Here is a 13,917-nt window from a genome sequence, read left to right on the forward strand (position 1 = left end):
ATACACCTCCCAGTGTATATACACTGAGATATACACCTCACAGTGTATATACACTGAGATATACACCTCACAGTGTATATACACTGAGATATACACCTCCCAGTGTATATACACTGAGATATACACCTCACAGTGTATATACACTGAGATATACACCTCACAGTGTATATACACTGAGATATACACCTCACAGTGTATATACACTGAGATATAGACCTCACACTGTATATACACTGAGATATACACCTCCCAGTGTATATACACTGAGATATACACCTCCCAGTGTATATACACTGAGATATACACCTCACAGTGTATATTCATCAAAGTATATCTGCAGACTCTATAACAATCTTAAGTTACAACTCTAAATTATTATTATTAGTATCATTATTACCAGTGCTATTATTATTGCTATTATTACTGTTATTATTACTGCTGTTATTACTATTATTGTTATTGAGGAAAAGCTAAATTTGTTTATTATACATGGAGGCTAAGTTATCAGGTCTGCCCCAGAAAGGTCACATCTCGCTCCACTTCCTGGGATCAAGAGTCCCTGAGGAACCATCAGGTGGGTGGACTAAGGACATAAGTACAGCACATAGGAACAGCCTGGCTCAGTGTCCCTGTGACTGCCGGACGGGGAAGGTGTGCCGCTCCCGCTCTCATTTTTTTTTTCTTTCTGAAGATATTCTTAACTCATGGACTTAAAACCATCTTTTGTTATATTAAAAAACAAAAGGCTGCTGGGTTTTTTTTAGAAGACTTGGAGATAAATGTTTAGGCTAGTACTGGTTTTTTTGTCAAAACTCGCATTTTTTGGCTTCCAATTGTTGAGTTGAAAATATTATTATTATTAAAGTGATTTATTGACCCTCGTGACCAGTGAAGTTATCTTGATGCTATCTTAGTATCTTGATGCTATCTTAGGTAAGTATATTGATGCTAACTTAGTATCTTGATGCTATCTTAGTATCTTGATGCTATCTTAGGTATCTTGATGCTATCTTAGGTAAGTATATTGATGCTATCTTAGTATCTTGATACTATCTTAGTATCTTGATGCTATCTTAGGTATCTTGATGCTATCTTAGGTATCTTGATGCTTAGTATCTTGATGCTATCTTAGGTATCTTGATGCTATCTTAGGTAAGTATATTGATGCTATCTTAGTATCTTGATGCTATCTTAGGTATCTTGATGCTATCTTAGGTATCTTGATGCTTAGTATCTTGATGCTATCTTAGGTATCTTGATGCTGTCTTAGGCAAGTATCTTGATGCTATCTTAGTATCTTGATGTTATCTTAGGTATCTTGATGCTATCTTAGGTAATTATCTTCATGCTTAGGTAAGTATCTTGATGCTGTCTTAGTATCTTGATGCTACCTTAGATATCTCGATGCTTTCTTAGGTATCTATGCTATCTTAGGAACCTTGATGCTATCTTAGGTAAGTACCTTGATATTAACTATCTTAGGTAAGAACCTTGATGCTAACTATCTTAGGTAAGTACCTGATAACTCTCTTAGATAAGTACCTTGATAACTATCTTAGGTAAGTACCTTGATAACTATCTTAGGTAAGTACCTTGATAAATATCTTAGGTAAACATGAGGAAATTAAATCTTCATCAGAGTACAAAACAAATTCTGGCCACAAAATAGAGCGAAACACCAACGTCAAAGACCTGGGAGTGATCATGTCGGAGGATCTCACCTTCAAGGACCATAACAGTTTGTGACAGAGCCAACTAGGGGAAATAACCTCCTTGACTTGGTTCTTGCCAGTAGGGAAACACTAATTAATAATCTTGAGGTTAATGATGAGCTTGGGGAGAGTGATCACAAATCACTCAGTTTTAACATATCATGGAATTCCCCTAATAATGGCAATCAAGTCTCCGTCCCTGACTTTCGCTTGGCTGATTTCATAGGACTGAAAAATTACTTAGGTGGGCTGAACTGGAATGACCTGACTAGGGGTCAGGTAGGTGGTGATGGTTGCCGATATGATGCTTTCCAGGGCATAGTTCTAGCTGCTCAGTCAAATTATGTTCCAAATAGGGAAATCAGATCAAACAAAAATGATCCTAAATGGATGAACAATAGATTAAAATATCTGATTGGTCAAAAGAGAGGCATATATAGGCAAATCAAAAGAGGAGAGGGGCAATTAAGAAATCGATATATTCAGTTAAAGAGAGAAATAAAAAAGGGAATTAGAAAAGCAAAAAGAGATTATGAGGTTAAAGTTGCAAGAGAATCGAAGACTAACCCAAAAGGATTCTTTCAGGTATACAGAAGTAAGATCAGGGACAAGATAGGCCCACTCAAAAGTTCCTCGGGTCAGCTCACTGACAGTGATAAGGAAATGTGTAGAATTTTTAACACATACTTCCTCTCAGTTTTTACACAGGAGGATACCAGCGATATTCCAGTAATGATAAATTATGTAGAACAGGACGATAATAAACTGTGCACGATTAGGGTCACAAGTGACATGGTCCTTAGGCAAATAGATAAATTAAAACCTAACAAATCCCCAGGCCCTGATGAACTGTATGCAAGGGTTCTAAAGGAATGTAAAGAGGAGCTTAGCACACCTTTGGCTAATCTTTTCAACATATCACTACAAACTGGCATGGTGCCAGATAAGTGGAAAATGGCAAATGTGATACCTATTTTCAAAACAGGTGACAGGTCCTTAGCTTCGAACTATAGACCAATAAGCCTAACCTCCATAGTGGGAAAATTTATGGAATCAATAATTGCCGAGGCAGTTCGTAGCCACCTTGAAAAGCATAAATTAATCAACGAATCTCAGCATGGTTTTACAAAGGGGCGTTCCTGCCTTACGAATTTATTAACTTTTTTCACTAAGGTATTTGAGGAGGTAGATCATGGTAATGAATATGATATTGTGTATATGGACTTCAGTAAGGCTTTTGACAGGGTCCCACATCAGAGACTATTGAGGAAAATTAAAGCACATGGAATAGGAGGAGAAATTTTTTCCTGGATAGAGGCATGGTTGACAAATAGGCAGCAGAGAGTTTGCATAAATGGGGAGAAATCAGAGTGGGGAAGCGTCACGAGCGGTGTTCCACAGGGGTCAGTGTTGGGCCCCCTGCTGTTCACAATCTACATAAACGACATAGATGAGGGCATAAAGAGCGACATCGGCAAGTTTGCCGATGACACCAAAATAGGCCGTCGAATTCATTCTGACGAGGACATTCGAGCACTCCAGGAAGATTTGAATAGACTGATGCAGTGGTCGGAGAAGTGGCAGATGCAGTTTAATATAGACAAATGCAAAGTTCTAAATGTTGGACAGGACAATAACCATGCCACATATAAACTAAATAATGTAGATCTTAATATTACGGATTGCGAAAAAGATTTAGGAGTTCTGGTTAGCAGTAATCTGAAACCAAGACAACAGTGCATAAGTGTTCGCAATAAAGCTAATAGAATCCTTGGCTTCATATCAAGAAGCATAAATAATAGGAGTCCTCAGGTTGTTCTTCAACTCTATACATCCTTGGTTAGGCCTCATTTAGATTATGCTGCACAGTTTTGGTCACCGTATTACAGAATGGATATAAATTCTCTGGAAAATGTACAAAGGAGGATGACAAAGATGATCCCATGTATCAGAAACCTTCCCTATGAGGATAGACTAAGGGCCCTGAAACTGCACTCTCTAGAAAGACGTAGAATTAGGGGGGATATGATTGAGGTTTATAAGTGGAAGACAGGAATAAATAAAGGGGATGTAAATAGTGTGCTGAAAATATCTAGCCTAGACAGGACTCGCAGCAATGGTTTTAAGTTGGAAAAATTCAGATTCAGGAGGGATATAGGAAAGTACTGGTTTGGTAATAGAGTTGTGGATGAGTGGAACAAACTCCCAAGTACCGTTATAGAGGCCAGAACGTTGTGTAGCTTTAAAAATAGGTTGGATAAATACATGAGTAGATGTGGGTGGGTGTGAGTTAGACCTGATAGCTTGTGCTAACAGGTCGGTTGCCGTGTTCCTCCCTTAAGTCAATGTGACCTGACCTGACTAGGTTGGGTGCATTGGCTTAGGCCGGTAGGGACTTGGACCTGCCTCGCATGGGCCAGTAGGCCTTCTGCAGTGTTCCTTCGTTCTTATGTTCTTATGTTCTTATAACATTGTATCAATCGCATCTGCTAGAAAAATGACAGGATGGATAATGAGAACCTTCAAAACTAGGGAGGCCAAGCCCATGATGACACTCTTCAGGTCACTTGTTCTATCTAGGCTGGAATATTGCTGCACACTAACAGCACCTTTCAAGGCAGGTGAAATTGCCGACCTAGAAAATGTACAGAGAACTTTCACGGCGCGGATAACGGAGATAAAACACCTCAATTATTGGGAGCGCTTGAGGTTCCTAAACCTGTATTCCCTGGAACGCAGGAGGGAGAGATACATGATTATATACACCTGGAAAATCCTAGAGGGACTAGTACCGAACTTGCACACGAAAATCACCCACTACGAAAGCAAAAGACTTGGCAGACGATGCACCATCCCCCCAATGAAAAGCAGGGGTGTCACTAGCACGTTAAGAGACCATACAATAAGTGTCAGGGGCCCGAGACTGTTCAACTGCCTCCCAGCACACATAAGGGGGATTACCAACAGACCCCTGGCAGTCTTCAAGCTGGCACTGGACAAGCACCTAAAGTCAGTTCCGGATCAGCCGGGCTGTGGCTCGTATGTTGGTTTGCGTGCAGCCAGCAGCAACAGCCTGGTTGATCAGGCTCTGATCCACCAGGAGGCCTGGTCTCAGACCGGGCCGCGGGGGCGTTGACCCCCGGAACTCTCTCCAGGTAAACTCCAGGTAAGTACCTTGATAACTATCTTAGGTAAGTACCTTGATAAATATCTTAGGTAAGTACCTTGATAAATATCTTAGGTAAGTACCTTGATAACTATCTTAGGTAAGTACCTTGATAACTATCTTAGGTAAGTACCTTGATAAATATCTTAGGTAAGTAACTTGATAAATATCTTAGGTAAGTACCTTGATAACTATCTTAGGTAATTACCTTGATAAATATCTTAGGTAATTACCTTGATAAATATCTTAGGTAAGTACCTTGATAGCTATCTTAGGTAAGTACCTTGATAACTATCTTAGGTAAGTGCCTTGATAAATATCTTAGGTAAGTACCTTGATAAATATCTTAGGTAAGTACCTTGATAACTATCTTAGGTAAGTACCTTGATAAATATCTTAGGTAAGTACCTTGATAAATATCTTAGGTAAGTACCTTGATAACTATCTTAGGTAAGTACCTTGATAAATATCTTAGGTAAGTACCTTGATAAATATCTTAGGTAAGTACCTTGATAACTATCTTAGGTAAGTACCTTGATAAATATCTTAGGTACCTTGATAACTATCTTAGGTAAGTACCTTGATAACTATCTTAGGTAAGTGCCTTGATAAATATCTTAGGTAAGTACCTTGATAATTATCTTACGTAAGTACCTTGATAAATATCTTAGGTAAGTAACTTGATAACTATCTTTGGTAAGTACCTTGATAACTATCTTAGGTAAGTACCTTGATAAATATCTTAGGTAAGTACCTTGATAAATATCTTAGGTAAGTACCTTGATAAATATCTTAGGTAAGTGCCTTGATAACTATCTTAGGTAAGTACCTTGATAACTATCTTAGGTAAGTACCTTGATAAATATCTTAGGTAAGTGCCTTGATAACTATCTTAGGTAAGTACCTTGATAACTATCTTAGGTAAGTACCTTGATAAATACCTTAGGTAAGTACCTTGACGTTAAATATTTTAGGCAAGCATCTTGATGCTATCTTGGGTATCTTGATGTTAACTATTTTAGATATCTTGATGTTAACTATCTTGGGTATCTTGACGTTATCTTAAGCATCTTGATGCTATCTTAGGTGTCTTGACGTTAACTATTTTAGGTATCTTGATGTTAACTATCTTAGATAAGTATCTTGATGTTAACTATCATAAGTATCTTGATGGTAACTATCTTAGATAAGTATCTTGATGTTAACTATCATAAGTATGTTGATGTTAACTATCTTAAGTATCTTGATGTTAACTATCATAAGTATCTGGATATTAACTATCTTGGATAAGTTTCTTGATATCTAAGATATGTATCTTGATTATAGTCATCTTGGGTATCTTGATGCTATCTTAGAAAAATATCTAGATATTAATCTTAGGTACTTCAATATCTTAATTATCTATTCACTAAATACCATTTCTTAGTTGAGTATCCGGGCACTATCTTAAGTACTTACTCTAGTTATCTTAAATATTTAAGATAGCTATATAGATCCCCTCTAAGGCTGTAAGGTTTGCAGATGCTATCTAAGCACTCTCTCTCTCTCTCTCTCTCTCTCTCTCTCTCTCTCTCTCTCTCTCTCTCACTCACCTTCAAGTTATGGTGCCTTAAGGGAATAAGGACATGGATCAAACCTGACTTCCTCCAGGCTCTATACGACCCTTACGGGTTTAGCGCTTTCCCGTAATAAAAATAATGTTACACAAACAGCTGTGGGACAAAACTAATGTCAGTGAAATATGAAATTCCCATTACTGAACATACACATGTTGATATATGTAAATGTTTGTGTTGGTGGCACCACTGGTGGTCCATTGGTGGCACCACTGGTGGTCCACTGGTGGTACTGTTGGTGGTCCACTGGTGGCACCACTGGTGGCATTATTGTGGTCCACTGGTGGTACTATTGGTGGCACTACTGGTGGTACTGTTGGTGGTCCACTGGTGGTACTGTTGGTGGTCCACTGGTGGCACCATTGGTGGTCCACGGTGGTACTGTTGGTGGTCCACTGGTGGAACTGTTGGTGGTCCACTGGTGGTACTGTTGGTGGTCCACTGGTGGTACTGTTGGTCCACTGGTGGTACTGTTGGTGGTCCACTGGTGGTACTGTTAGTGGTCCACTGGTGGTACTGTTGGTCCACTGGTGACACTATTGGTGGTCCACTGGTGGTACTGTTAGTGGTCCACTGGTGGTACTGTTGGTCCACTGGTGGTACTGTTGGTGGTCCACTGGTGGTACTGTTGGTGGTCCACTGGTGGTACTGTTGGTGGTCCACTGGCGGTACTGTTAGTCTATTGGTGACACTATTGGTGGTCCACTGGTGGTACTGTTGGTGGTCCACTGGTGGTACTGTTGGTGGTCCACTGGTGGTACTGTTGGTCCACTGGTGGAACTGTTGGTGGTCCACTGGTGGAACTGTTGGTGGTCCACTGGTGGTACTGTTGGTGGTTCACTGGTGGCACTGTTGGTCCACTGGTGGCACTGTTGGTCCACTGGTGGCACTGTTGGTGGTGCACTGTTGGTGGTCCACTGGTGGCACTGTTGGTCCACTGGTGGTACTATTGGTGACCCACTGGTGGCACTATTGGTGGCACCACTGATAGCACTATTGGTGATCCACTGGTGGCAATATTGATGGTACCATTGATGGCACTAGTGGTGGTCCACTGGTGATACTATTAGTGGTCCACTGGTAGTACTATTGGTGGTCCACTGGTGGTACTATTGGTGGTCCACTGGTGGTACTATTGGTGGTCCACTGGTGGTACTATTAGTGGTCCACTGGTAGTACTATTGGTGGTCCACTGGTGGTACTATTGGTGGTCCACTGGTGGTACTATTGGTGGTCCACTGGTAGCACCCCTGGAGGCACCACTGGTGATCCACTAGTGGCACCACTGGTAGACCACTATTGGTACTACTGGTGATCCACTAATGGCACCACTGGTTTACCACTATTGGTACCACTGGAAGCACCACTGGTGACCATTGGAGGCACCACTGCTGACCCCGGCTCGTGGCCTCTGTGGCCACTTCATGCAAATACACCTATAGAAATTAACGATGCATTTATAAAAATGTATAAACTAGTCAGTAGCCAGCAATGTTATCAACCTTAATTGCATAATATATATATATATATATATATATATATATATATATATATATATATATATACAATAATCGTGACCAAGCGATATAAGATGCAAAACAACTACGGGGGGAGTTGAATGATAGCTCTAGGTCTTTCGTATTGCAATCAACACATGATCAGGAGCTTACAATGTTAGAGAAGTCAGTAGGAAGTCCAGGCAGATTAGTTCCACTAAAGTAATCTGCTGATGAGGTTAAGGAAAAGTGAGTGTAGAATATTTACCCACCCCTGGATCGAACACGGGTTCATCAGTTGTGAGCCGAAGACACTAGCTTTGAGCCATGGGTATTCGCTTTTCAAAGAGCAGGTGTGTGTGTGTGTGTGTACTGGAGGGCTTGGCACCACTGTAAGGCCTTTGTTGTATACCTGGCAACAATGCAGCAGGTGTCACCTTTAACATGTTTTATTCATGTCGGGCGTTGAGAGGTCGTATTGATAGTGTCAATCAAACACTGGTGTCAAGACGAATAGTGGGAGAGAGAGAGAGAGAGAGAGAGAGAGAGATAGAGAGAGAGGGGGGGTCTGCCTAAGAAGGATTAAGAAAACAAGGCAGAGAAACATTTACGCAGATAAATCATGAAGAAGAATTGCTGGAGAAAATTAAAAGTCTTGAAGATAATGGAAGGAAAACTTGGAAGATGTGCAAATCAGAGAAGATCTTTCAGTGCAGCATTATAAGTCTTGATAAACATTGTTAAAAGTGTCACACTAAACTTTAACACTAAACTTGTTACAACAGTATACATGGTACAACAGTAAAGTTGTAACAACAGTATACCTGTTACAACAGTAAAGTTGTAACAACAGTATACCTGTTACAACAGTAAAGTTGTAACAGCAGTAATGTTGTAACAACAGTATACCTGTTACAACAGTAAAGTTGTAACAGTAATGTAACAACAGTATACCTGTTACAACAGTAAAGTTGTAACAACAGTAAAGTTGTAACAGTATACCTGTTACAACAGTAAAGTTGTAACAACAGTATACATGGTACAACAGTAAAGTTGTAACAACAGTATACCTGTTACAACAGTAAAGTTGTAACAACAGTATACATGGTACAACAGTAAAGTTGTAACAACAGTATACATGGTACAACAGTAAAGTTGTAACAACAGTATACCTGTTACAACAGTAAAGTTGTAACAACAGTATACCTGTTACAACAGTAAAGTTGTAACAACAGTATACATGGTACAACAGTAAAGTTGTAACAACAGTATACCTGTTACAACAGTAAAGTTGTAACAACAGTATACCTGTTACAACAGTAAAGTTGTAACAGTATACCTGTTACAACAGTAAAGTTGTAACAACAGTATACCTGTTACAACAGTAAAGTTGTAACAACAGTATACCTGTTACAACAGTAAAGTTGTAACAACAGTATACCTGTTACAACAGTAAAGTTGTAACAACAGTATACCTGTTACAACAGTAAAGTTGTAACAGTATACATGGTACAACAGTAAAGTTGTAACAACAGTATACATGGTACAGCAGTAAAGTTGTAACAACAGTATACATGGTACAACAGTAAAGTTGTAACAACAGTATACATGGTACAGCAGTAAAGTTGTAACAACAGTATACATGGTACAACAGTAAAGTTGTAACAACAGTATATATGGTACAACAGTAATGTAACAACAGTATACATGGTACAACAGTAAAGTTGTAACAACAGTATACATGGTACAACAGTAAAGTTGTAACAGTATATATGGTACAACAGTAAAGTTGTAACAACAGTATACATGGTACAACAGTAAAGTTGTAACAGTATACATGGTACAACAGTAAAGTTGTAACAACAGTATATATGGTACAACAGTAATGTAACAACAGTATACATGGTACAACAGTAAAGTTATAACAACAGTATATATGGTGCAACAGTAATGTAACAACAGTATACATGTTACAACAGTAATGTAACAACAGTAAAGTTGTAACAACAGTATACCTGTTACAACAATAAAGTTGTTACAACAGTAAGTTATGGAGGCTGGGTGACAACAGGAAACTAACAGACAAGATAACCACTTATAACCACTTATAACCACTTATAACCACTTATAACCACTTATAACCACTTATAACCACTTATAACCTCACACAGGAACAAAGAAGACAACTTAGTTCTTACAAGACGGACAAGAAGCAGCCACATCTATAAATTATTAAAAGTGAACATGAAGCAATATATCAACATTCTTTATTCGGAAATAAAGAGGATGTTAAGTGGCAGGAATAAATTAAGAGAAAGTGTATGACCCCAGTGTTGTATGACCCCAGTGTTGTATGACCCCAGTGTTGTATGACCCCAGTGTTGTATAGGGAAGTTTTCAAGGGCGGTGAGAAGTGCTCAAGGCGCTGTAAAGAGCTACAAAAATTGAACATTTATAACATACGGAACACACACACACACACACACACACACACACACACACACACACAGAGCCAAGATGATGGATGTGGTACTTGAAAACCTCATGCATCAACATGTCAGGGACACAACCAGAGAGAGAGGGGAGGATGAGCCAGCAAGACTGGATCTTGTGTTCACCCTAAGCAGTTCAGACATTGAGGACATCACTTACGAGAGGCCCCTTGGAGCTAGCGATCACGTGGTTCTGAGTTTTGATTATATAGTAGAGTTACAAGTGGAGAAGGTAACAGGAACTGAAGGGGACAGGCCAAACTATAAAAGGGGGGACTACACAGGTATGAGAAACTTCCTGCAGGACGTTCAGTGGGACAGAGAAATGGTAGGAAAATCAGTAAACGAGATGATGGAATATGTGGCAACAAAGTGCAAGGAGGCAGAGGAAAGGTTTGTTCCCAAGGGAAACAGAAATAATAGGAAGACCAAAACGAGTCCTTGGTTTACCCGAAGGTGTAGGGAGGCATAAACTAAGTGCAACAGAGAATGGAAAAGGTACAGGAGGCATAGGACCCAGGAAAACAAGGAGATTAGTAGAAGAGCCAGAAACGAGTATGCACAGATAAGGAGGGAGGCCCAGCGACAGTATGAAAACGACATAGCATCGAAAGTCAAATCTGACCCGAAACTGCTGTACAGCCACATTAGGAGGAAGATAACAGTCAAGGACCAGGTGATAAGGCTGAGGAAAGAAGGTGGAGAACTCACAAGAAACGATCAAGAGGTATGTGAGGAGCTCAACACGAGATTTAAGGAAGTATTTACAGTAGAGACAGGAAGGACTCTGGGGGGACAGACCAGATGGGGACACCAGCAAGGAATACACCAACAAGTGTTGGACGACATACATACAGATGAGGAGGAGGTGAAGAAACTGCTAAGGGACATCGATACCTCAAAGGCAATGGGACCGGACATCTCCCCGTGGATCCTTAGAGAGGGAGCAGATATGTTGTGCGTGCCACTTACCACAATCTTCAACACGTCCCTGGAAACTGGGCAACTACCTGAGGTATGGAAGACGGCAAATGTAGTTCCCATTTTTAAAAAAGGAGACAGAAAAGAGGCACTAAACTATAGACCTGTGTCATTGACGTGTATAGTATGCAAAGTTATGGAGAAGATTATCAGGAGGAGAGTGGTGGAGCACCTGGAACTGAACAAGAGTATAAATGCCAACCAGCACGGATTCATGGAAGGCAAATCCTGTGTCACAAACCTTCTGGAGTTTTATGATAAAATAACAGAAGTAAGGCACGAGAGAGACGGGTGGGTTGATTGCATCTTCTTGGACTGCAAGAAGGCCTTTGACACAGTTCCTAACAAGAGATAAGTGCAGAAGCTAGAACATCAGGCGCATATAACAGGAAGGGCACTGCAATGGATCAGAGAATACCTGACAGGGAGGCAACAACGAGTCATGGTACGTAATGATGTGACGAGCGGGGTCCCACAGGGGTCGGTCCTAGGACCAGTGCTATTTTTGGTATATGTGAACGACATGATGGAAGGGTTAGACTCTCTCCAGGTAAACTCCAGAAGTGTCCCTGTTTGCAGATGATGTGAAGTTAATGAGGAGAATTAAATCTGATGAGGACCAGGCAGGACTTCAAAGAGACCTGGACAGACTGGACACCTGATCCCGCAAATGGCTTCTCGAATTTAATCCCGCCAAATGCAAAGTCATGAAGATAGGGGAAGGGCACAGAAGACCACAGACAGAGTATAGGCTAGGTGGCCAAAGACTGCAAACCTCACTCAAGGAGAAAGATCTTGGGGTGAGTATAACACCGAGCATGTCTCCGGAAGCACACATCAATCAGATAACTGCTGCAGCATATGGGCGCCTGGCAAACCTGAGAACAGCATTCCGATACCTTAGTAAGGAATCGTTCAAGACACTGTACACCGTGTATGTCAGGCCCATACTGGAGTATGCAGCACCTGTTTGGAACCTGCACTTGATAAAGCACGACAAGAAACTAGAGAAAGTACAAAGGTTTGCGACAAGGTTAGTTCCAGAGCTAAGGGGAATGTCCTATGAAGAAAGATTAAGGGAAATCGGCCTGACGACACTGGAAGACAGGAGGGTCAGGGGAGACATGATAACGACATATAAAATTCTGCGTGGAATATACAAGGTGGACAAAGACAGGATGTTCCAGGGAGGGGACACAGAAACAAGAGGCCACAATTGGAAGTTGAAGACACAAATGAGTCAGAGAGATATTAGGAAGTATTTCTTCAGTCATAGAGTTGTCAGGCAGTGGAATAGCCTAGAAAATGACGTAGTGGAGGCAGGAACCATACACAGTTTTAAGACGAGGTTTGATAAAGCTCATGGAGCGGGGAGAGAGAGGACCCAGTAGCAACCGGTGAAGAGGCGGGGCCAGGAGCTAAGACTCGACCCCTGCAACTACAAATAGGTGAGTACACACACACACACATACACACACATACACACACACACACACACACATACATACATACACACATACACACACACACACACACACATACACACACACACACACACATACATACACGCACATACACACACGCACATACACACATACACACACACACACACACACTCTCACACACACACACACACACACACACACAAACACACGGTAATATTCAAGGATAAACAGGGCTGTAAACAGGGGTAAGCACCGCGTCATCTCTCAGGTCATTCCAGGTCATGATTAATTGTATTTACACATCAGTCATGCTCAGGTGTCAACACTACAATGATATCTGTGGGGCGGGGCGGGGCGGGGCAGGGTGAATGGCAGGGTAAAGAGGGTATGGAAGGACAGGGAGTGGAGGTGTGGTTGCTGTTCTCCCTCCAACAGCAGCTGGTGATGCTAAGATTAATTAAATGTAAAATTTCTATTTTGATGGTCAATTAATTTTGTGGGTGTCACTGGTGACACAACACATCACTTATCAAAGCTGCAGCAATATTGATAAAATACTCAGAGTCAAGCTATAACCTTCCTTCTTTATATTGAATATATATATTGAAAAATATATACAATACTCCGTGTGACAATAACAGTGTTTGTGTAGGTGTGGCTCTTTCTGTTGTGATTTATTGTGTGTACTGTGAGTAGTGTCAACTGTGTGTGTACTGTGAGTAGTGTCAACTGTGTGTGTACTGTGGGTAGTGTCAACTGTGTGTGTACTGTGAGTAGTGTCAACTGTGTGTGTACTGTGAGTAGTGTCAACTGTGTGTGTACTGTGAGTAGTGTCAACTGTGTGTGTGTACTGTGAGTAGTGTCAACTGTGTGTGTACTGTGAGTAGTGTCAACTGTGTGTGTACTGTGAGTAGTGTCAACTGTGTGTACTGTGAGTAGTGTCAACTGTGTGTGTGTGTACTGTGAGTAGTGTCAACTGTGTGTGTACTGTGGGTAGTGTCAACTGTGT

At 40.8% G+C, this 13,917-nt stretch overlaps 1 protein-coding gene across 1 annotated transcript in view; it reads left to right on the top strand.

The window, feature by feature from the left end:
• Positions 1 to 444: 444 nt before the first annotated feature.
• Positions 445 to 13,917, top strand: part of LOC128701258 (uncharacterized) — a 51,553-nt gene continuing 38,080 nt past the window's right edge. Inside the window, exon 1 of the mRNA XM_053794873.2 lies at positions 445 to 933. The gene's annotated coding sequence lies outside the window, so the exon portion shown is untranslated. The remainder of the gene's footprint in view (positions 934 to 13,917) is intronic.

The sequence above is a fragment of the Cherax quadricarinatus genome, chromosome 72 (genome assembly GCF_038502225.1).
Source record: "Cherax quadricarinatus isolate ZL_2023a chromosome 72, ASM3850222v1, whole genome shotgun sequence".
In the NCBI taxonomy this organism is placed as follows: domain Eukaryota; kingdom Metazoa; phylum Arthropoda; class Malacostraca; order Decapoda; family Parastacidae; genus Cherax; species Cherax quadricarinatus.